The 24,256-nt window shown below is 43.0% G+C and overlaps 1 long non-coding RNA gene across 2 annotated transcripts in view; it reads right to left on the bottom strand.

The window, feature by feature from the left end:
* Positions 1 to 14,864, bottom strand: part of LOC114013158 (uncharacterized) — a 29,887-nt gene extending 15,023 nt beyond the window's left edge. The window contains exons 1-2 of one of the 2 annotated variants that reach the window (XR_003556039.2): positions 14,728 to 14,864; positions 6,922 to 13,280 (exon numbers count right to left, since the gene is read on the bottom strand). This is a non-coding gene — a long non-coding RNA (uncharacterized LOC114013158). The remainder of the gene's footprint in view (positions 1 to 6,921; positions 13,281 to 14,727) is intronic. The other variant, XR_008746531.1, reaches the window with a different exon arrangement.
* Between the last annotated feature and the right edge of the window lie 9,392 nt (positions 14,865 to 24,256).

Here is a 24,256-nt window from a genome sequence, read left to right as displayed (position 1 = left end):
AAAACTGGCCCTGCTTTTGCTTTGCCGTATGGGGACCAGGTCAGACAGCTATCAGAGCTCCAGGAAACCTCCCCGGTTTCTCTTCTTCTGGCGTTCGCAAGAGCTCCACAGCCTGGATGCAGGGGATGCCATCCATATGTGTGCTCGGTGTACGGGAGGGGTTGTGGCAGCATCCTGGAGCCAGAAGCGTGCTGCTCGGTGGGCACAGCGTCACTGGAGGCAGCAGAGCCAGCAGCTGCTGGGCAGCACTGCCACCACCTCACTGCTCCCTGCATGCCCCTGCATGCTGCTCCACGGCTTATAGACCCACAGACCACCAGCAGCTGGTGACACCTGGAAGAAGCTTCATCTCCTTATCTTGCATCTCCGGCTGCTGTGTCTCCAGCAGTGAGACTGGCTGTGCATCTAAGGTTAGAGTTTATTTTCAAATGCACCCCAGTGACAAACTTGATATTTTGGTCCCAGAGCAAAAAACTGTTAAGATAACTGATGTAAAAGAAGTAATTCCACTCAAAGTGGTTTGCAAGAGAACTTATGTAAAAGAAGCCATCCCAGTCAAAGTGCTTTCCAATACAGAATACATGAAACAATAAAATTCGATAATTTTGGTGGTGTAACAAGAAGTTACAAAAAGGATGGTGACAGGAGATGTAGTAGAAGGTACCTGTCCTTTTTGACCTGCTTGGGATGTGATGATTGCTTGGATCCCAGCCACCACAAGTCATGCAACCTCATCCCCACCAGCATTTTTGGTCATTCCACCAGAAGATGGTGATTGATTGTTTTCTTCACATGTGGACTTTGTAATAATGATCTGTCTTTTTCCTTGGAAAGCTGGATTACTCGTTTGAGATTCTTTAGAGCCACCCTGAAAGGCCCATATACTTGTCTGAGGGACCATGGGATGTCCTAGCGAGACAGAACAGAGAAGGGTCCTTAAGGGGACAAATGGGGATCAGACAACAAGCACCAGCAGCATCTGGACAGTTTTAGACATTTAAAAATTAAAATAAAAATTAAAAGGTGGTTCAGCTGATGAAAACTAGCCTGCCAGTAATCACAAACTCTTTTCCCCCTGTATTTCAGTGGCAAACAATGTCATCAGACCACAGGAAATCAGAGCGTTTGAAATGCAAGAGTTAAAAGCAGATACAATTGACAGAAGACTTATGTTTACCTGGTGCAAGACAATATTAATGCATCATGGGTGTTGAGGTAACTCTCTGTCCACGAAAAATACAGGAGGCCAGTAGCCTTTATGTTTTTATGGGAGGGTACAGACCTATTCGTTATGCAACTTAGACCTAGGAAGTGGTATGGGGTTGGTTTTGGCCTCTTTGACATGGTTTTGGATAAGATTTTGGTATGTGGGCTTAAACAAAGCTCAGATTGCAAGCTTCAAGAATTCATCATTTTTAGTGGCTTGCGAAAGTGGTCCAAAAATGAAATCCTGTGGGACAACTGATGTTTGAAGAAACGCCACAATTAAAAATGAAATAGGGAACATGAAGTAGCTATTGGAAAATGTGGTTCATTTTATAATACGATTGAATAATAGAACAAACACTTATGAACCCGCAACTAAGCCTGAAAGTGTGGGACATGGTTTTAGATAGAAATAATATGCAGCCAACTGTTTCAGAAATAAGTGAGGTGCTGTAATTGGTGAGGTCCTGAAATGTGTGTGCTGCCAGTTTTTAAATGCACCAGGCAAACCTGAATTTCTATTTGTTTTGACTCAATCCCCTGAAATAAATTTGGATCAGATATTTAAAATCCAATTATGCTATCTGCCATATTTCAAATGCTAAAATAAGCCCCCCAAAAGGAAATAAGGTCTCCTTACTGCTTTCAAGTGGGTATTAGTGCTGGGAACAACCAAAGAACACTATCATCTTGGTATCCTCTCGGTTAACACGATGGTTTCACTTCACTTTTGACTCCCACTAAAGCAATGGTATATTGGAAAAAAAACACAGGAACTTCTTTCTCCCCAGTAAAAATATACATGATGCTCATTAAAACCCAAACAGGTTGCCAACGCACCCACATGCTTTATGGTTTATGTTGTGTTTTTTGAGTGAAAACTTCTCAAGCATATGAAATTGAGAAAAAAACAAATTCCAATTTTTTATATTTTTTTGGTAGCGGAACTCAAGGAAAAACAAAGGACTGGGGCAAATTTTCCACAGTAAACCTATTGTCCCCTAGCTTGAAGTAGAATAAAATTTATCATGTACATTACTTCTTTGGGACCGGGGGTTCTCACATACTTTGATAATATTGGAAGTAGAAAAACATGGAAAACAAAAAGTAGGTGTTTCCTTTTTTTTTTTTTTCCCCAGCTTTGCTCTCAGAGGAATTTTGTGATGGTCCTCAGGAGCTTTTGACGGTAGATGTGAAGAGGACAGTAGGGAATGCACGCTAAAAACAGCCGGATACACACTGAAGTTCAGCTCCCAGAGGAGTGTCATATCCTTTGCACACTGCTGGCTTAGCAGGGAGGCCTGGGAGAGCTCTGGGGTATGAGACAATGAGCTATTCTGTGTATCCTTCCCACTGTACTTGGCAGTATTTTCCTGTCACGTGAGCATTTATCTCGTACAAAAATCCCATATGAACAATCATGGTCCTTGTGATGAAAAAAATGCTGATGGCTAATTCCGTGTATGAATTGAAGAACTTTCAACCAGACTAAGAGGTGCTCCTGATATTGTACTGCATTGGATTGATTGTTTCAGCTTTCCCCAATTTCTGTACTGTGAGGAGAACAAAGCATTTTTTTTTAAAAAATAATTGCTATTTCCCTTTAACTTGGGCTCAGCAAGAGTATCATCTTGTAGCAGCAATTTGCCAGTTAGCACAATCCTCTCTATTGATGGAAGTCTGGAAAAATGTGGAGTATCTCTGGATTTAAGCACTTTTATCAGATTTGGACCCGTCTGGGCTCCTTCTGCTGCTGTTTGCTTTCCCCGCTTGGCTTTCTGGTGACCTTCCCATGGACGAAGCCCCAGGCTGAGAGCACCCTGCTTGGTCGAGGTCCTACCCCACCCTCTACGTAAATAATGATCTCACCCCAAGGTCTCCTATGATTTATTTGGCAGGGGTGAATTCTCCCACCTTCTTTGGACTAACAGTTTGAAATGTTTTTTTTTTCACGTATCCACTTGCACTGACAAATTCGTCCCTAGCTCCTGCATCCTGCCTGCTCCAGCCTGGCCTGCGTCCGCAACCATGCTCTATGTCTAGGCTGTAAAATTTCCTTTCTTTCCTGGCATCTCTAATCAGGCTCTTCCTCAGCTCCGAGAAATCCACTTACTGTGTCCCAGGCTTGAAGAGACCACTGGCCCTGCTTCCCTTTGGCTGCCAATCTTGCTGCTGCAGCTTTTTCTGCTTTCCTCTTTTTTTTTTTTGCCCCTATGACCTGTTGGGCTTTTAAGTCTTGTACTATTCAGGTGGGGGTCTTAGATGCCAAACAAGAGACCATTGTTCATATTGTTTCATTCCTGAAACAACATCATACATTTTATTTGCCCCATTCTGGGTACTGTGAGCTGTAGCGTGGAGGGCAAATACCTTTCCTAGTATTTCTAAAGGTTGAAATAAATAATGAACACAAAATTGGAGAGGTTGTCATCGTCTCCCAGACTTTCCACTCTGGAATGATTAATTGTTTCTTCTGTTTAACTCCATAAGAAATCCGAGCAGAGATTTTCTGCAGCCTTCTTCCAACACCTTGCAATCAAATGCTTGAACCATGTCACCTAAGATCTGTGTCACCCGCACCACCATCCCAGCTGCCCCAACACTGCTTTCATGTCATCAGCATCCCTACCAGCAGTTTCCCTCCTAAAGAAATGCAAACTTGGTGTTAGTGCCACTGAAACCCCGTGACTCCAGAATTACATTTATTTGAACCCTTTGTACGTGCATAAAGATCAGCCTGATGACATTTTTTTGCTACGTTTTTTTTAGTTCTGAATAGACGTGCAACAAAAACACTGCACCAGTGCTGGCAGCCTGTAGTCCCAGATAGCCCCTTTACGTTACCACTTCCTTCCAGATTTTTGTCATTGTTGGACGCAAGCGCGAGGGGCGGGTTTGTCTCATCCTTTGACCTTCCACATCTCCTGTGACAGTAATTTTCATCTGACCCACATCTAAACATGTGGGTTGGCATCCAGCTAATTTTATGCAAAATTTGAAAATTCCTCAAAGTAATTTCATTTCCTTTGGCGCTGAGCCAATGAAGCCTCTCCCTCTGTTTGTCATGCTTGTCTTGAGGGCTCAGACTATTTTCTTGCCATTTCCGGAATGGGAAGAGGGAGGGAGGGAGGAAGGAAGGAAGAAAGAAAGCAAGGATGGAAGGAAGGAAGGAAAGAGAGAGGGAATGGAAGAAAGAGGGTTTGATCAAACTGCACAGTAACACGATGCAAGCAATAATTCTTCAGGATATTGATCCATTTCCAACTATTTTTACTAAGCAACAGTCAGACCCTGCTAGACAGCTGCACTCAGACGTTTTGAGGTAATGTTTGAACTCTCACAGGTTGAAACCTTTTAGAAGGGTGATGGAGTTTTCTACAGTGACTTCACCGAGCTTGTCTGCCCAGACGGTGTTGAGTGAAAGTGCCTCTTTTTAAAGATAAGGCTTAAGTGGTCATGGATTTAAGAACCTCACAGTTTTAGTGAAGCTTGCAGTGTAGAAGTACCTATGCCGTACACAGCTCTATCTCAGCTGAAACCAAGACAACATGTATTCCATACTTCTATATTTTTGAAACTTACTTTGCTTCAAATACCTAGAAGGAACAATTCTTAAATTCTGAAACTTATCTTAATATTGATACTATTTTTTACCCAGGTAAAAGTGAAAGCTCTTTTGGATCATTAATAAGAATAAAAAATATTGGCACACAGTTAAAAGCCTAAGAGCTTCCAAGTGATATTACATCACACTTTTAACAAACTTGTGATTCCTCCTAGCTGACTTCATTATTTGAGGACTACTTTACCTGAGCCATTAACCAGAAGCATTATTAAAAAAATCAGAGTTCCTGCACTTCTCACTCAACTTTTTCTGAAGTTCTTAGGACAAGCCAAAAATGTGAACTTCCACAACGGTATCACATCATCACCTGGGCATTTTATTGCATCCATTTCACATAAGGGCACTGACACAGAGCACGGGGATGTGACTTGTCTAGTAACAGCGAAGTCTTTTTTGGGGGAGGTAGCATGAGTACAATTAATTTTTTCCACTGTCAGTAAAAGAATTAATCACATTCTTTATCTTAAAGTAATTTCTGAATTTAAAGAGACTACTTTTATCTTTGCGCTTGGGTTGTTAGCAGAATCAGGCTTCCACAGTACAAACCCCTTAGGAGAGGGTCCTATAGCTTTCTTGCCTTGCACTCGCTTGCCATGGCAGAAAAAATAACTGGGCCCCAGCCAAAGGCTCCTGACTTCCCATTTTTGACAGTGTGTGAGACCTCACCCTTTCCACAGAGACCGGGAATACTATGGAAGTGAGCAGCGAGGGATCTATCAGGAATGCTGTGCCTTGTAAACACAGCCAGCCCTCCCAGCAGGGCTCCCGGCCCTCATTCTAGGGATTGAAACAAAATATTTCTTCATCACTTCTGAATTTTAGAGCAAATACAGAACGAGCACATGGTCTCTCCAAACCTCAGACAATTTACTTTGGCTACCAATACACCCACAGAAAGAGTTTTGCGATTTATATATTTATCCTTTCCTTACTTAGTATTGATTCTAAATAAAGAAGAAACCATGCTTGACGGGAAACCTATGAGTAAGGACATGTGAATTAAAGAGTTTGTTTTATCTACCCACTTTCCTTTTACTGCTGCCAAAGAAAAAGTTTTCTTCTTTGTAGTAAAAGTAATGGTACTCTGCATATAATCACTATGATATAGATTAAGTAGAAGCTTAGTTTTCAGGTATTGAGTACTGAGAAACTATTAAATGATTATTCCTACTCCATTATTCATATTTCATTAATCTTATCAAATCTTCCGAACAAGTAACATATGCTGACAAGCATTCATAAAATTCAGCTTTCTTATTTGCCTATCACTACAATCTGTCATTTTATACATCTAATATATTTAGTTTAAATTTATCAGATTTTATGTCTGCAGCAGAAGCAAAAAGGAGATACTTCTGTGACAGCAAGTGTCATGGAGGAAATTCATCTGAACAGACAACGCTCTTATGTTTCTAAAGTTCTAATAATTTTATTTTACATCCGTATGCTTCTATCAGTGGTAAAGTCCAGCCATTTTTCCTCAATGGATAAGTTTAAAATAATATTTTTGTTATGTCTGTGGAGAACTATAATAACCTTGAACCAGCACTCCAGATGCAGGTTGCACTATATAATTAGGTACTCTAGATAAACATTACTGCAGAAGTTAGAACTGAATGAACTTTTAAGGCATGGAAAGAAAGGGAATTATGATCCAGCGGTAAGAATACACTTCGGGCAATGGTCATGTAACGATGTTTTCCTGATGATAGTTTTACCCATTTGTTTTAGTAAATAAGGCTTGGAAAAAGAATTAGGACTGTTTTTTTAATGCATGCTCACTCCTTGTTTTCAAATTTCAACACGATACATATTACTGCAAGGTAGGAAGAAAAAGCAGCTTGGCCCCTAAGGACTTGTACGCACCCAGTTTGCAGCTTCCTTAGAAACTGCACAGTTTAGTTTCACTGATGTAACGTCAACATTTGCCAGTATTTTACTTTATAGAAACGGCCATCAGATGTATGTGGGACCTGATGATACGGCTGATGGGAAGAAAAGTAAAAATATTTCACAGAGAAAACAAAACCCCGCAGGAAGATGCTAGTGGGATGCAGAACCAGCAATACTCTTTATATGTGCCTGGTTACCTGTTCTCCACCCAGGGGTGTGAAATACGGGCAGCTGCTTCTGTGCCACCGTGGCTTTCGAGTCCAGGTGATAAACTTGCTCATCTAAGCAACAGGGGTGAATATAGTGTGATATTGCTCCATGCAAGTAAAAAGGGCTACAGCTATTGCTGTGGCATTGCCAGTTGCATGGGCACACTTGCGCTGAGGCCAAACACCCTGCTGAAGTCATTCCTGCTGATTTCCAAAGGTTTTGGAGGTGGCCTTGTGGTTAAACAATGCTCCGTGAGAGATCTGTACTACACAGGTGAATGGTCTGCCCATATGCCTGGCCCAAATAAATACAAAGGTGATTTTTTACTCCTTGGTGTGAGTCTATAACGTTGAAACTCAATTTGAAAAATGCTGGATGATTTCCTCCTATGCCAAAATCAAACTGCCTTAATGGAAGCTCTGAATTGGTTTGTCATGTTGATAATAAGGCTTCACTGGTAGTAACAGAGGGCATCTACTCCTCACCAGTGCTCATACTCTGCATACCATTTTCCTTACTCATGCCTTGATTTTAGTTCTGGGAAAGTGTCCCATGCCTAAATTAGAAATGAAGGAAATGGGTGCCTGCAAGCAAAATAGGACTGTAAAAGGAGAGAAACTTGAAAGTTTAAAAAAAAAAAAAAAAAAAAAAGGAAAAAGGACAATGCTTGTCGATTGGACAGTGCTAGGGGTATTCTCACTGAACTTGAACAGCAAATATAAAAAGATTTCTGAAGTGGATGTGAAACATCCAGTTTAGCTTCTGTGAACTGTCAGGGGCAAGCTGATCCATGGCATAAGCCTATGAGCAACACATACTCAGTTCAGTTTTGGTGGATGTTGAAGGACAGATGTCCAAGTCAGTTGACTCCAGTGTATTAACACGTACTGCTTTAACCGAGACATGGAATGGCCTGTAAACTGCCTCAGGTCCCCAAATGAATGAAATGAGAAGGATATGTTTATGTTTGAGTGTCATTTCAAGATCTTTTTCCAGGAGAAGAGCAGTGAAACTAGGAATGCAGCACACAGCTGGGTGCGACCACCTGCCTGTCACAAAAAACTGAGTAACTTACCCAGCCAACGTCAAATAGACACACACAAAAGCAGGTACTTCAGCTATAGAAATTACTACAGCAATCACCAAAGATGCACTGTTGCTTTCCCCTTCTTGTACAGTAAGTAGCCTAGATAAACTATCATCTCCCAGGTGCCTTACAGTGCTGTCTTTCTTGCTTTCTTTTTTTACCCCTTTTCCTGTTTTTTCCAGTCAGATTACTTGGAAATGGATCCCTGAACCTCGATGTATATGGTCCTTGCTTGGTGATCTTTCTGAAGTGATCTCTTCTTTTTTTTCTCTTGGAGCAGCAATTGTCATCCATCAGGGCCCAGATTTGCTTTACATCCTATCACACCAACTCCAGGAGAAACAGAAAAAAAAATAAAATCATAGGTCTGGAGTCCCTGAAAATTTTTTTGGAGTCTTGCTGCAGTGACAGGAGCCTTTAATGTTCATTACACCCTTAACCCTGTGTCTCTCTGAGTCATGATTCCCTTCAAAGGAGGTGATAAAAAAAAAAGAAGTCTAGAAATTGCCTTTAGATCAAAAAGCAACTTGAGACTCTTTATTTCTCCTGTGGGAAATCCTTCATTTTCAAGACAGGCTCATCTATCAAAATAAACTATGGTGGCATTTAAATACTCTTCCTTAGTAATTATGTTTCACTTTACAGTTTTGTAATTAGTTGTTATTTCTAATATGCAGTGGCTGCAAAGCTCTACGTGCTCATAACTCATGGTTGAGGTCTTGAGACAGGACGTTTCTTTGTGTGGAAGGGAATCACAAGTGCCTCTGTCTTTCTAAATCATAGGTTTGGTGAGCGGGGAGCAGCCGCTTTGTCAGTGACTTGGAATAGCATGCCTGAAGGTGAGCTGCAGAAAAGGTGATCTGGAAAATGCAATTTACATTAGCATTCAAAAAAGCCCTTCATAATTTTTTAATATCCAAACATCCACAGTGCAAATGGTTGGAGTATAAGTAACCATAGGGAAGAAGCAAAGTCTTGGCAAAGACTTAGAAATGGTTACACAAGGGGAAGTTTGTTCCTTAGCACTGAAAATAAATGAATCGCGGTGTAAAGCCAGGGATCTTTTCTGGGACCAGGGGTATCGCAGGCACTGACGCTCTGCGGGAGGAAGCAGGCAGCCAGCTAATTAAAGTCTGCTGATGATTAAGTTGTTTTCAGTAATAAAAAGTATGGAGGCTTGTGAGATGTTAGATGGATTTATATACACTGGACATTTCCCACATGATTAACGTGTGTAAATATATTGATGTCAATGTGCTTTAAACAGAAACACCTTCTCCAGCACATACAGGACCTGGAAACTGCCAGGAATTTTTATGGGAAAGCTCAAGGACATTGTGACATCCTCCTTGATGATCTGGACACCTGTGCCTTTACAGGTGCAGATCAAAACCCAAGACGAGAGTCCATGTGCCTGAAAGAGCGGGAGCACACCTGGGCATCTTGCACAAGAGTGCGTCCCCACCTGCAGAGCTGGAGGGAGATGCCTGGTGGGGCAGAGGGATACCCTGCATGGGTGGCTGCCGGCATGCACCGCACCGCCCGGGCTTACCCACAGTGGCACCAAAAGCGGAATCATTGTGGCAAACAGAGAAACCCAAAGAGCCACAGTGTTTGCCTGCAACTCCACTGTGCGAGTTCTGACACCACAGTAAGGTCAAGCAACCTGGACATCCCTCTGGCTGTCTGCCTGCTCACCCAGGTAGAGACCCATCACCTCAGCCTCAAACTTCAATACCACATTTAGCTGGTGTCAACGGGAAACAGCCTCTGACAGTGAGGTGGCGTTGCAGAAGGAGGCTATATATAGGTATGTACTCAGAAATGGTGTGTACTTCTGGAGGTTGAGTTCAAGGAACCAGGGTAAGTTTCCACCAGGCTAGGAGGAAATGGGGAAGCCTGCAAATCAGTCTGAGTCAGGCCTTCAGGGAAGCCTTGGGGATGCAGCCCATCTTGACACTCGCCTTGCTTTTCTCGCTCCTTTGTTGTTGTCAGAAGAAGGTTTTTCTCCACAAGAGGTGGCTTCGCAGCAGATAGCTCTGCCTGAGCCCTGGCAGGGCCACTCCTGCTGGTGGGGTGGCCGGGGCAGCCGCGGGGCTCTGCTGCCCGTGGTGTCCCCCAAGTCCCACTTCCAGTGCCCCTCCTTTCCCAGTAGCCCTTCGACTACCAACCCTTTCGGTACGACCACCCATCTCCTTTCCACCGCTCAGTGATCTGTTTCACAGGGGTTTCTGTTTCACAGATTTCCAGTTTGTATTGTGTCTCTGGTATCTGGAGTATCACTCAACTGGCAATGCCACCCATGCAGGGTGCTTATTAAAGGAACCTTTACTAACTCCTTCCCTGCTGTTCTCATGAAAAATAGCAGAATGTGAAATACAAACCCCTGTTTAGGCTTCATAAATATAATGCTTAAGCAGTGGTAAAGCATCGAGAACATCTGAAATCACTAAAGAGGCTAACGAAAACAGAAGTTGTATACGTAGATACCAATACATTTTCATTTACTTCTTTCTATTAACTGGGTTTCCTTGACTGTGTCCACAGCGATCTCAATTGTAATTATGTAGCAGTTAACCTGTTCCCCATGCCTAACATAACCCATAATTAGTTGTCTCGTGTCCACAGTTTATGACTCAACTCCGTGTGGTTTTTCTATATCAAAGGCTTGGTTACCAGATTTTTTTTTTCTTCACCACAGTACTTGTGCCTGCACTGGCAGAGGGCAGCAAAACCTGAGCACATCTGTTTTGTTTGAGGACAAAACCACCAGAAACCCAGACAGTTTTATGATTTTACTTGGGTGCTTTCCAAATACTACACAATCTTGTAGGAGAAACTGTTTTCTTGAGGAACGACCCATATAATAGTATATTCAAGTCATCGGTTGGACCTAGAAGTAAAACCTTCTCAACCCAAATGCTATCTTTGTGCCTTATCTGGAGACAAAGGTGACAGAAATGTACATCTTGGGATGGGGATGAGCTATTCTTCTCCATTGACAGGCAAGAATTTTCTATAATGAATTCATAAACCTCTACGTTAATTATGTTTCACTATCTCTTAGGGCTCCTCATGTGGATGGATAAGATCATTCCGCATGAGATAATAGATTACTTTGATAAATAGATAGCTTTGCTGAATAAGAATGAACATTTTAATAAGGGTTTAGGCGAGTTTTCCGTTTGATTAATTTTGCAGTGACAAATGGGCAGAAGAGGTGTGCATAAACCAAACGGGCCATTTCGAGTAATATAAGAATACAACCAACCTCTGTTCAAGAGTGGTTGGAGGAGAACCGTTAAACGAACTGGCCTAGACGCTACCCTAGAGGCAAGCTTTCTGACCACCCTGGACACTGGGTGCTCAGCTCTGCTGCTGCACCCGAGGGGTGGCTGCAGCAGAAGAGTGGTGTCATCAGCGCTGAACTATGTCCTCTCCACCAGACTGGAACTGATACTGCTGGGAAAGTTTCAGGTTGTTTATTTTTGCAGGAGGGATGTATTTTCCCTCCTTAAATCACTGCTGGGGACAATTATGTCAAAGTTGTGATGTAGCCATCGCCAAGTAGCCCTCATTAATGAGTCTTGTGGTTAAAGGAATAGAGCAGTTACAAAGGTCTTGTATCAGATAAGAAAGAAAAATTCCCTGGGAAGGACTTCTGTTTTTTTCCAAATGCAGTGGCAGTTTTATATGAGATTTGTTTGTCGAAGTCTGCCATTTTCCCATCAAGGCTGTGTGGTTTTGTTCAAGGAAGTGATAAGCAAAGTCTGATGTATGCCGTCGATGCTTTTGCAGAGTGGGCAGTCTGTCTTTCCCTGATTTTCCATTTCTTGAGTATAGTTCTTCTGGCAACAGAGCAATGAATACAAAATCTCTTGTATAATTTTCCTGGCAGGAAGGAATAAATGATGTACTAATGCTTTGGCTCTTGAAGGATTATTAATTAACACACATGAATAACTGAATTGTGCTTCAGTAGAAGGGGAAAATACCATGGCAGATGATTCAGTTAATATGGCCCAAATTATCTTACACCAAAATATTTATAAAATTAACCCTGATGAACTTTATGAGAGTTTAACCAGATCAGAGCCAGGACCATTGACCTCCAATTCTTCCAGCTTCTAGCTACACTTCAGTAGGACCCACTCAGAAGCGGTGGCCCAGAGGGGAGGAGTTACTCAAGTGCAAAATCTACTGCACATTTCAGATCCCTTTGCAACGAGGGAGCAAGGGAGATAGTAAGCTGACCCGACTTTCATCAAAGTTAATAGTAACCAGAAGGACAGACCCTTTGAGTCTGACCTGTGGCCAGGTTCTGACAGAAACCTCTGGGCAAACTCCTGAGAGCTGCAAGTAACAGAATGAGCAACACTGAAATTAGCCATGATTCTAATTTCTCTTGAAGAAGGTACTGCTATTTTTCAGTCAGTTTTAGTATCTGTATTAATAATACCATGCAGTTGTTTTGCTATTTAAGGTTTGAAGTGATGGATTGCTGATGCTGCAGCTTTTCCCATCTCAGCAAAAAGGGATGTTTACTGTCATCCTTTCTCATGATAGAGCAATGCAAGGCACCCATATATGCGTAAAGGACAGTGTACCTTTTCACAAATAAAAGTAGACATTTTGCAGCTGTGGCTTTTAAAGAAGTATCTAGTTCTGCCTGTTTCCTGGTTAGCAAAACTGAAAGTAGGACTTTCTATTAAAGTAATGACAACAGGAATTCAAATGTCATTATCATATAGTTTTAGATCAGCCCACTAATATCTACTGGCTTAAGTAAATGTTATTTATATTTGGGGGAAAACCTATGAAAAATTGGACGTGACGTCTTTCCAAGGGAAGATTTTTCTTGTAAGGTTTTCTGTTTGTTAGATCATCAGATATTTTACAAACAAAACAAAACCAAACAAAAAACAGGACCCGTAATTTTTCAACTGGAAAAGGCTAAGAAATCAAACCAGCCAAGAAATGGTAAGAAAACATTTCAGACATAAAGGCAACCAGAAAGCAGAAATTACTGGTAGTTCATGGACTTTTACGTAGAGGAACGTGAATAAGATTAATAAACTACAAATTAAAAAGACACATTAACATGAGACATTGTGGGTGGTAGAACTTAGGTCTCTAGGAATCATCTTTTCACTAAAATAGAGTTTCATGTGAGTTCGGAGAATGTATTTTAGCAGTTGTGCTTGCAGCCTTTTGAAGATGGCATTTGACCACGGGTGTTCATTTTATTCCTTTGCAGTCCTGGAAACGAAGGACAAGGTACAACTTGAGTTCATAAGTATGTGTTGCATACCTAACCTAAGTCACCTTGTCCCTTTTCTGTGGGTCAGTTTGTTTATGGGGAAATGGAAATAATGTTCTCATTCTTCACAGGAGTGTGGTGCTTCTTTCTATATAAAACCACCTTCATACAGGTGGCACTTGAGAGTAAAATTGTACAGAGAAAGAGAAACATTTAGGGGTTGGATCCAGCTCACTGAACTTAGGCAGCTAACTTGTGGATAAACTTTGGAATCTAATACCTTTTATCTGACAACACTGTACAGTACAGTGTACAGTACAGTTCACTGTACAGTAAACGGAGAGAAGCAGGTTTCTGAAGACCCCTGGGATGGATATCTTCCTTGCTTAACAAAATGCATCTATGTTAAGCAAGGAAGAATTTTCTTCTGCAAGCCTTCTGAGGCATCTCCTTTCTTCATGGACAACTTAGGCACTTAAGGAATAACTTTTTTTAGGTGCTAAAACTATAGCACAAATCCAAGGTTTCCTGGTTGAGCAGGATGGATCCTACCTAGTGTTTTCGCACTTACAAAGAGACCTGCTAAGTCTCTGAATGTTTGTCTGTGAGCTGGGTTGATTACAGCAGAGAAATGACAAGAAATGACACCTGGGGTATTTTTTTCTGGATTCGAAGCCCCAAAGTGAAAACATTTCATTTGAATATTCAAGGAAAGGATTGAAAAAAGAGCAGCCTGTTCTATTTGATTATCGAACTCTTCATTTCATAAGTGGTTGCTGCAATAAGCAAACTTTCCCTGTAATTGTGGTAGCGCACAGCCACCGCTCTCTCTAGCTGGTTGGCCCATTTGAGATGAGAGTCAAAGCATGCTGCCTGTTTTAGCATTTAATCCCAACAGTTTAGAACAACCACAGCCTTATAAGTATATAATTCATCTCAGTTCCCTGTGAAAGTTTTCAGGATTTTCATGGTCATCCCAGTTTTTAAAGATGGACTTTTCAGGCCACCAGAAGCTTATATGAACACCCCTTTGTACATCTCCTCTCCATATTTTCCACCTCCCAGATTAGATACTGTCTGCTGTGTTGCTTGTTGTAGAGGTCGATACAATCCAGCTTCTCACTTAGACCTCTATTTAGAGGTCTATGTTGGCCAGTCTGGCTTTCAGCAGTGACGCAACTTTATTATAATAATAATGCATTTTAATTTATGGGCATCCACGCCTAAAGGATACTGGGCATCTTAGCAAAACCAACTAAAAACTAAATGACAATAAACAAAGGCAAAAGGCCTATAAAAAGAGAGCTTGGAAGCCAAGAGCTTAAAATCTCTGCACAACAAAACAAGAAAGGAAATGAGAAAGTCAGAGGCCTTGCCTGCAAATGTGTTCTGGCATATGCGGGAGGCAGCGTTCCTGAGGCCAAGGAGGAGACCAGCTTTACTGACCTTCCAAGTGGAACGGACAATGACCAACACCATCAGCCTGAACTGCCGAGAAAGACACAGAGCTGCTGGAAGCGGCTTCCTCTTACTTTGGAACAAGGAACTTCATTGAAAAAGCCACGCTGTTCTTGAAGTTACATTGCCTCTTTTCACTTCCCTAAAAGGGTCCACTGAAAAAGCATCTTCCCCTCTGGGTTTCCTTCCATTCGTCTGAAAAGACGGCACCTGTTCTCTCACATGGCTGCAATGGTCCTACAGCATTTGAGCTCAAATTGGCTAATTTTGATGAAAAACTCACTATAATTGCATACATGTAACTACGCTACACATATATAGCTAACTAGTCTGTATATACACTAACTACATCAGAACGCAAAGTAGTAGCTTGGAGAAAAATGCAGAAGGCATGTTAACTTAGGTTCGGGTTTGTCCCTTCAGCAGCTTTTCTAAATCAGTCTTATTATTTCTGTGCCTCGAGTGGCTGATCTGTGAAGTGAGGATACTGATCTGGATCGGTGGAAAATACCATAGACATGCTAAGTCTCCTCTTGGTCACTTACCTCTGCTGGCAGCAAACCCCAGTCTCAGCATGGGTGTCTGCATTGAGGCACACTAACCCCTTCTGCTCTGCCAGCCCCCCCCTCCCCCCCCCCCCCCCAGCATCTTTTGGGGTACATTGCTTTTACCTGGGTCTATTCATACTTGAACAAAGCCCCTGACTGGAGGTTTTGTCCTCTCTTTGGAGGAGCTAATAGCAATTAAAAAACAAGTCTGCTGAAACAACTTTAAAAAATGGGGCTTTGGGTTTTTCAGCCTGTAATTACAGCATCAGTTCCCTTTTATGCTTCTAAATTACATAGAAGCAAGCTGCCCTGTTTTCTGATGTTTTATTATTTTAAATTACCCAGTGGCTTTGTGGGGAAAGAGTAAGGGAGTATTTTTGGTGGTGTTACACATGCGACGCCTTCCCCATTAGCTCTTGTGATTCTTCCTCACTCCCTAAGGTTCGCTTCAGGAGGAATGGAAATTAATTTGCTTCAAGAGAAAGGGTAATAAAGAATGTCCCCTTTGCATGATTTAGTCAGCTTGAAACAAACTCTTAAATCATGCACATCATTTTTAACAGAGGCTTTGCGTTAACCAGGATTAAGCAGGCTCTGTTCTTGCTTCAAAACAAAATTTTCCGGGTAGTCTTGCAGCACAATTGGCATGGGCCTTGGCACAAGGAATGAAATGGGGCCCTTGGGCCGGCCAGCCACAAATGTCACCCCCACCTACCCCTACGGCTCATCCCAGCTTGGCACCCACGCGCCCCTGCACACGGGCCTGGGTCCAGCTGCGTCACTCATGCAGGCTCTGTGGACTCCGCTGGATCCAGCTGTAGCCTGGAGCAACACGTTGGCGTGTTTTTGGAGGGATCACTGATCCATCTTTCAACAAAGGTCAGCTACGTCTCAGCTTTCCCTGGAGCTCTCGCCTTCTGCTACAATTTTCCCTCCATCCCTCCAGTTTGAGAGCATGTGTCTTTCAGGTTTTCCCCCTTACACTAAGGACGCGGGTTTCAGCTGACTGCCCATGGCAGACTGTCTCACAGTTTGCACCAGCACTTGTCTCCCCAGGTAGTTGCACCGCCACAGAAGGACTGGGTGGGGGTTGGCAATGAGATAGTGAAAAAAAATTCACGGTGCCTTTGTGTTTAAATACTTAAATCACTGCATCCAGAAAATGTTCCACCTGGGGATCTGCAGGCTTTTGGTAGAGCACATGGTGGGTTCCCTGAGCATCCATCCCACCAGTTCACCACACTGGGTACAATAGAACAGAATAGAATGGAATAGGCTGTTCCAGTTGGGAGGGATCTACAATGATCATCTAGTCCAACTGCCTGACCAATTCAGGGCTGACCAAGTAAACCCTGTTATTAAGAGCATTGTCCAAATGCTTCTTAAACACTGACAGGCTTGAGGTGCTGACCACCTCACTAGGAAGGGAGTTCCTGTGTTTGACCATCCTCTTGGTACAGAAATGCTTCCCATGTCCAGTTTAAACCTCCCCTGGCACAGCTTTGAACCATTCCTATATGTCCCATCACTGGATACCAGGGGGAAGAGATCAGCACCTCCCTCTCCATGTCCCCTCTCAGGAAGCTGTAGAGAGCAATGAGGTCGCCCCTGAGCCTCCTTTTCTCCAGACTAGACAAGCCCAAAGTCCTTAGCTGCTCCTCACAGGACATTTCTTCCAGACCTTTCAACCAGCTTTGTTGCCCTCCTTTGGATGCATTCAGGGACTTTCACATCCTTCTTAAATGGTGGGGCCCAGAACTGCCCACGGCACTCGAGGTGAGGCCGCACCAACACTGAATACAGCGGGATAACCACCCCTTTTGACGGCTAGTTATGCCATGTTCGATGCCCCCAAGGATGCGGGTGGCCCTCCTGGCCACCCAGGCACACTGCTGGGTCACGCTGAGCCTGCTGTCACCCAGCACCCCCTGGTCCCTTCCTGCCGGGCTCCTCTTCAGCCGCTCCTCACAATTTATACTTGTCCTTGTGTTGTTCCATCCTAGGTGCAGAATCCGGTATTGAGACTTGCTGAATTTCATCCCATTAATCACAGCCTGGTGCTCCAAGCTATCTAGATCTCCTCGCAAGGCAACTTGTTCCTCAGGAGGGCCAACAGCACCTCCCAGTTTGGTATCACCAGGAAACTTGCTACTGGTGCTTTCAGCTGGGCTAATGTGCATTCTACTGGGCTAATGGTGCATTCTGCTGGGCTAATGGTGCATTCAACCAGGCTAATGGTGCATAGAACTGGGCACTAAACATGAATCTGCTCCAACATGTGCTCATGCTGTCTGCCCATCTTCTTGAACCATGACTTCCCGCCATGCGTTTCCTGATTTTTAAAGCCAGTTCTTTACAGGCCTTTGTAACCAACAGGTTGTATATGACGTTGCTCATATGCAATCATGGGCCCATAGCCATGAAATCGTGCCTATTCATGATTTCTTTGCCAGCACGGGAAATGAGCAGCATAGGCCTGTCAAGTAAAGAGTCCTCTCAATTTACTGCTTGGTTCAAAGAAAACATGAAGCATTTTGGAGATTCTAATTTCTAAAGAATTTCTACAATAACTTGTGGATTAATATTTATTTATGGGTCTGTAACCGCTTTGATTCATTTCTGCTGTTTTGTACCCAGGGTGTTCTGTTGTACCTGGAAGATGGTCCAGCCAGACCACTGACTTTAATAAGGTCTAGGATTGTCTTTGGACCCCGGACTTGCCAGATGGCAAAAATAAACACTTTCCACCACTTTCATATTTTAATTTTCTTGGGCTATAACACACATTTGAATTTACAAAACCTACTAACTCGCTGATTCATGGGTAGACCTCTTTATTTTGTTAATTTTTTTTTTATTCTAAATTTACTTTTCTTTAGTTTATTGTACTCAGTTTGCAACAATAAGTGTAGATATAGAGTCACATATTCTTAAGTCTTGCTTCCTCACACAACTAGCTTAATGTTGTTTTGTTTCAGCCTCATAGAAACAATGCTGGATGAGAACTAATCCAATCTTTGTTACACACAGGTTGGGAAAATCTCATAGACTGTGCAATTCCATTTTTTATGGGATTATTAGAGTTGTATTATGAATGATATTGCACTGTGTTGAATCATATATTATTTGTAATGTGCTTTTGATTGCCTTTGTATGACTAGATATGTGGTTGGGCTAGTTTCATATATTTTGTTGTTGTGGAGTGGAGCAATAAAATGTGAAAGAAGCAATCATTCTCTACGGTATGTTTAAAAAAATCTGATTTTTTCTTTGAGATCCTCAAGGAAAAATTACTATTCTCTGCCCATCTGGTTTGCTACAGCAAAGAACAAATCCAAAACACCTTCAGGTCATTATGGTCCATTGTTGCAACACGGGGATTAAATATTGGCCCAAACATTAATTTTTCAGTCCCTTGTAGAAAACGAGAAATCAGAGAGAGGTTTCACAGCTGTAGGTAGAAAGAACATTTGAATTTTGGCCTACAGAGTTTGTAGAGGTGAGCTTCCCCCCAGGGTGGCCAGTGCCTCCATAACCCCTGCTCTGCAGAAAAGGGTGATTTTGGCTGCCCAGCCCAAATGTCCATTCACACCGTGCCTGCATTCACCCTGATCTCACATTTCCATACCCTGGCACATCCCTAATGTGGGCATGGTGGGGTGTAAACCTGCTGCACACCAGGGAGAGCAGACACAAGCAAGGCCAAACAGCGGTCCAGTCCTGTGGTGGCTCCACCAAGCATGGTGCTCACTGAGCACCTCAGGACTATTTTGGCTGAGCTGAGAATTTCATGTTGAAAAGGCTGTTTTTTGGGTAGTACTTGACGAGTCTTCCTCATACTGATCCCAGGGGAGGTGGCACATGTGGGCAGGTTCTCTAGTGGCGATGCATAGTGCAGCCCTCTCTCTCTGGTGCAGGTTGATGGCCAATGTTAGAGAGGAGGCAGCTGGGAGATAAGAAATGTGGAAAGACAGATTTTCTGGGGAAATTTGGGTTAGTTTATCTGATTTACCACCGTTACCACAAATTCAGATTAGTTTATTCAGATTGTTGGGCCCAGGGATTTGATTGAAAACTAGTGTTTTGGGAAGGAAAAATGAAGGAGGTGAGAGGGGTGAGGTGTGGGGGGTTCCTCTGGACTTGGGGATGGGCTCTGCGACAAAGTACCTGGGCTATGGGCCAGGCAGGCAGAACGAACAGTGTGCTGGTGGGATGGGGTGAATGGGAAAATGAAGGGCCTGGCCAAGGCACTGGCAACACAAAGCACCCTCAGGCTGTGCAGGGAAATTCCTAGGGCTTGGACATCAGTATGTGGTGGTTCCCACAGCTCATGGTGTCCCCAGCATGGGGTTAACCAGAGCCAGATGACACCAGCCCAGCTGAGGCTGAGGCACAGCCTGGAGACTACCACTGCCAGACACCATGCCTGTATGGAGCTGGGACACACGTCAACACCTGCCTGGTGAAGCCCGGGGGCTGCAGCTGTGCCACTGGCAGTGGCGATAGCAGGAGGGCTGAGTACAGCCCATAAGGGCAGCGTATGGACTTTGATGTTTGAGTGTGCATGCTTCATTGTTCTGGATGTTTTCATGGCTTCTGCTTTTCCTCTCACCTTTTGCTGCTGAATTTGTGTCAAAGGACGCTGGAATGAAGAGGACACGTGGCAAGCCTGGCAGAGAAAAATGCCTCCGAAGAACAGCCATGCTTCTGGGGTCTGATGTGGAGCCACGTCTGCTTCTACTGCTGCCTGGAAATGTACATTATCTGGCAAAAAATAAGCATCTTTAGTGATCTTCCTTGAACTCACAGAAAAAAGGAACCCTGCCGTTCCCTTGTGATGCCCTGGACAATGAATTCTCCTCCATTTAAGAGGTGATCTCTCCTTCTGTCCACACAAATATTTTAACTGTTTAGCTTTGTTAGACTTGAATAGTTCTAGTTTTGATGCAGGGACTCTACAAGATTCTTCTCTTCTGGTGTCTCTACAGGGTGGTGACACCTGCGTGGGTGTTGATGGGATTCTTGCCATTTTTCCCACTTGAGTTAGGAACCAAACAATTCAAGTAGGACATCATGGTAGGAATCAGGACAGAAATTATGAAGATCCTTTACTTCATATCTCTGTAGCTTTAATCTGGCTTGGCCAGGTCCAGGCATCGCAGTTGGAAGCAGCAGCTGTGGTCTCACCTTCAATTTAGCTTCTTAAAACTGCATTACCAGCTGGATTATGTGATTCTTCAGGACTGACGCAGGTAGCCCCAGGCATAGCTGGGCAGCAATTGCTCGATACCAGCCATAGGTTAGACACCATTTCCCTAGAAGTTAAAAAGTTGTGGATCTGATGAGAAACTGAATGGGATGTGGAAAGGAAAGAAACTGTATCTGTGAGAGGGCATTTGTCTAATGGGGATTCATACAATTGGGAGGTGGGGTGGGTGGGTGGGAGAGGGCAGAAAGCCAGCTGCCAAAGATGCTGGAGGATAGGAATGTACAAAACATTAGCAGAAATATTTTTATCCCCACTCTCTTGTCCCATATTTATTCTGGGTTCCTTTTCCTCCTCGATAGCATTCCTTCTGTTTATAGGTAGGCTTAGAGCTTGTGAGGGGGGAAGTGTAGCTGGTTATAGTGGCTGGGGAAAATAACTAATTTTTCCATGCATCTGGGTGGAGTTTTAGGGTGTTTGTTCATTTTAATGGAAACCCCTTGGTATTTGCACCTGTCTATGGTTATTGACAACAGGCTGAACACATAAAAGTCATGAGAGATGTTCTGTTCCTTCAGCCTCTCTGGTAGAGAAAGGAAGTGTGGAGCTCGGAGCTGTGCTATGCTGCCACCTGCAACATGAAAAACCATGCAAATAACTTCCCTTTCTGGGGTATTTTACTCCATCAGTTGCATTCAGAGTTACTGTATAACGCATGCATATGTCTTTGAACATTCCTTAGTTAATAGGCAAGCTGAGTAACTCGGCTTCAATGTCAGTCTCACATTAGGTTCAGTAAGGTTAAAAGCTTGCCATATCCTCTTCCACCATGGTTAAGTGCAGGCATCATGCAATGCAAGAAAAGGAAATTATATGAGTAGGAGATGATGCTATTACAGGTGTTTTAATCTAAAAAGGAGGGCTTTCTGAAAAAAGGATGAGGCAGGTCAGATACATTATTAACACAACACCTCTTCCTCTTCCTTTAGGGTCTTACTGCAATGATTTCAGTAGCACTACTGGTGACTTACAGTGAAAGCATAACTAAGCCCATTTGTATTTCAGGACATACTGTGAAAGAGGGTATTTATTCATGTTTTGGGGATGCAGCTTCAAATAGCAGTCTTCTTGCAATATGAAAATCAATCATAGTTGCATATGATGTGCCACCGAGAAAACCAGCATTACTCTCCGTTATAGTTCTGAAATACAGTCTAAATTGATGTGCAGACCAGTATCTCATTGCTGATGGAAGCCATGGAGTGGGAGAAATTGTTGCCTGGTGCCAGGAACATCTCTTGATTCCAGTGTGGTCCAAGTGTTCCCAGAAAGATGCACCTTCTGTATCTTTCCAATGAGAAGATTTGGGCATGCTATGCAATCGAGAGAATCAGATGGATGAAATACATACTTTCTTCCTGGCAGAACAGATATTTGTTTTGCAGGATGGCTCAAACCATGACTTTGTCATCGCACCTTCATGCAGTAGTAATTTGCATAGTCTGTATAGACTATGTCCACCAGTTTTGACTATCAAGAGGACGAAGGAGAAATATGTGGATAGCTTGATTTTTCCAGACTTACAGAAGTAACAGAGCTGTCAGCAGCTCACAAAATGGTTTTATTGGTTTCCTTCTTGCTGTAGCAATTCTGTTCTTTCAAAGATTCAGACAAAATGGATGAGATAAACAGAAGTCACAAAGGGAGGATCAGACAAATGAGTGAAAGCAGGAAATTGCCAAAGACTCCAAGTCATTGTTTTGAATCTTCTCAGGAAACAAATCTTTATGTCTACCTTCAGCTTAACAGCTGGCTGCAGGACCCACTTGCTTCTCTGTGTGTTCAGGTATGAATATTTTAAGGAGATAATGCAGTGGGCAATATGGTGGAATCAGCAGATTGTGTAGCCCTTCGTGCTAAAGGAAAATTTTGTGGTGGTGAGCAGATGGATTATCATTTGCATGTGAAGAAAATGTAATAAGTTTCTGTTTTGCTGTTGTAATAAACAGCTCTGCAACAAGCTATTTGTGCTCTGGGCAGGCATGTGGTGCTTGACAACAGGAATGAGTACTGTACTTGGAGCTGAGTACAGTAGTAAAAGTGTGAAAGGTAGCATCATGGACTCAGGATGGTTTGGTTGTTGGAAGAGCTGACTGAATTATCTTTTGGAAGGAGCTAAGAAGTGTGCACACACAACCAACTCAGACTGAGACGGGCACAATAAATCAAGCCATGCTATGCTTCTTGAGGTCATCTCAATGAACATCACTATTAATTGGCAGCTATGCCATTAAGTTCAATTAGATTTAAATAAGTTCTTTGTGAAACATGATGTTTAAGGACTTCCTGACTAAAAATGAAATGTTAGTAACATCAAGACTGACATAAAAGTTTTGTTGTCACGAATACACCTAGCCCTTGGCTCTCAGAGTATCCTGTTTCTGAAGTCTTGCGTTCTTGGGCAGGAGTAATTTCAGCTGTAGTCTTTTGGTTGCTCACTTGAGTTCTATTCTTGCTTAGAAAAGACATTAAATTCCAAAGTGGTAAGTGCATGGTGGGCACCATCAAGGAATATTGCGGAAGGCTATATTGGTAGTATAGAGATGTGTTAATACCATCACTTTGCACAGCTGAGACATTATGTTGCGTGCTAGCCATGCCCACAGCGGTCTGTTAATCCAGAATTATAGGAGGTGCTGAATTTTTTTTAATGTTCTTTACTGAAATGGACTAACATAATTCAACACCTTGGAACCTAAGGAACACCTGTGAGATGTGGCAGACTGCAGTGAAGTCTGCATTTTGTATTCTGACCATGGACATGAAGCTTGTTCTTCCCCATTGTAAGTGCCTTCGTGCCACGTTATTGTCTTTCTTCAGTTAGGGCTTTTTCAATCTCTCCTTTTGGAGCTATTTTGCTTTATACCATCAGTGGCATCTTTCCTGGACTCAAGAACTTGACTCTGGATCTCTCACACCCCAGGTATGTGCCTTGACAAACAGGCTGTCGTGGAGACTGAGCAGGCTGTTTTCACTGGAAATTCTAGGTAGGCACTGCAAAATTCTTTCTGGGGAAGGTGGCATGTCTGCTCCCACTGAAATAGGCTGGTTTTGACAAAAAGTTTCTAACAAAATGGAAAATTCCGTGCTGGTCCTGTACTTGCAGAGATGCTGCTTAAGTGCAGTTTGCTTGAGTAGACAGTACAGTAGTGCCCAGCACCTCAAGAAAACGAGAAGAAAAAAAAAATCTCCCAACCCAACCCCAAAAAAGCCAAAATGAAAGTGTGGTGCAGACAGCATCCATAACATGCAGAACCAAGAGCATTGTGGTCAACCAGCAAGGTAAAGTGACAAGTCACGCTTCTGTCTGAACTTCATGCTCATTTCTGGTGAACAAAATGACATACAGTGTTGGTCTGTTCCCACCTTTTATTTTTTCCAGGGATCCCTTTACAACTGTTTGGTAACCAGATCCTTGGATACTTCTGCACCAGGCAGGCAGCAGATCTTGCTCCTCTCCCTTTTTGTTTTCCCAGTTTTCCAGATTCTAATCCTATTTTCTTTGCTCTGCCTCTCTGCCCCTCTCACCAGAGGCTACCTGCTGCTCAGGTTGGGAGACATGAATGCACAGACACCTGGGAAAAAAACAATTATGTCAAAAAAACCGTAAGAGGACAAAGAGTTTCAATGGGCAGTCTCAGCCCTTCTCCTCCATACCTCAGCTGTGTCCAGTCCATTTTCCTCTCCTCTTGCCTGGCTCTGC

The sequence above is a fragment of the Falco peregrinus genome, chromosome 3, assembly GCF_023634155.1.
Source record: "Falco peregrinus isolate bFalPer1 chromosome 3, bFalPer1.pri, whole genome shotgun sequence".
NCBI classification, from domain to species: Eukaryota; Metazoa; Chordata; class Aves; order Falconiformes; family Falconidae; genus Falco; species Falco peregrinus.
Note: the sequence above shows the minus strand (reverse complement) of the source record. Positions and strands in the feature narration are given on the sequence as shown.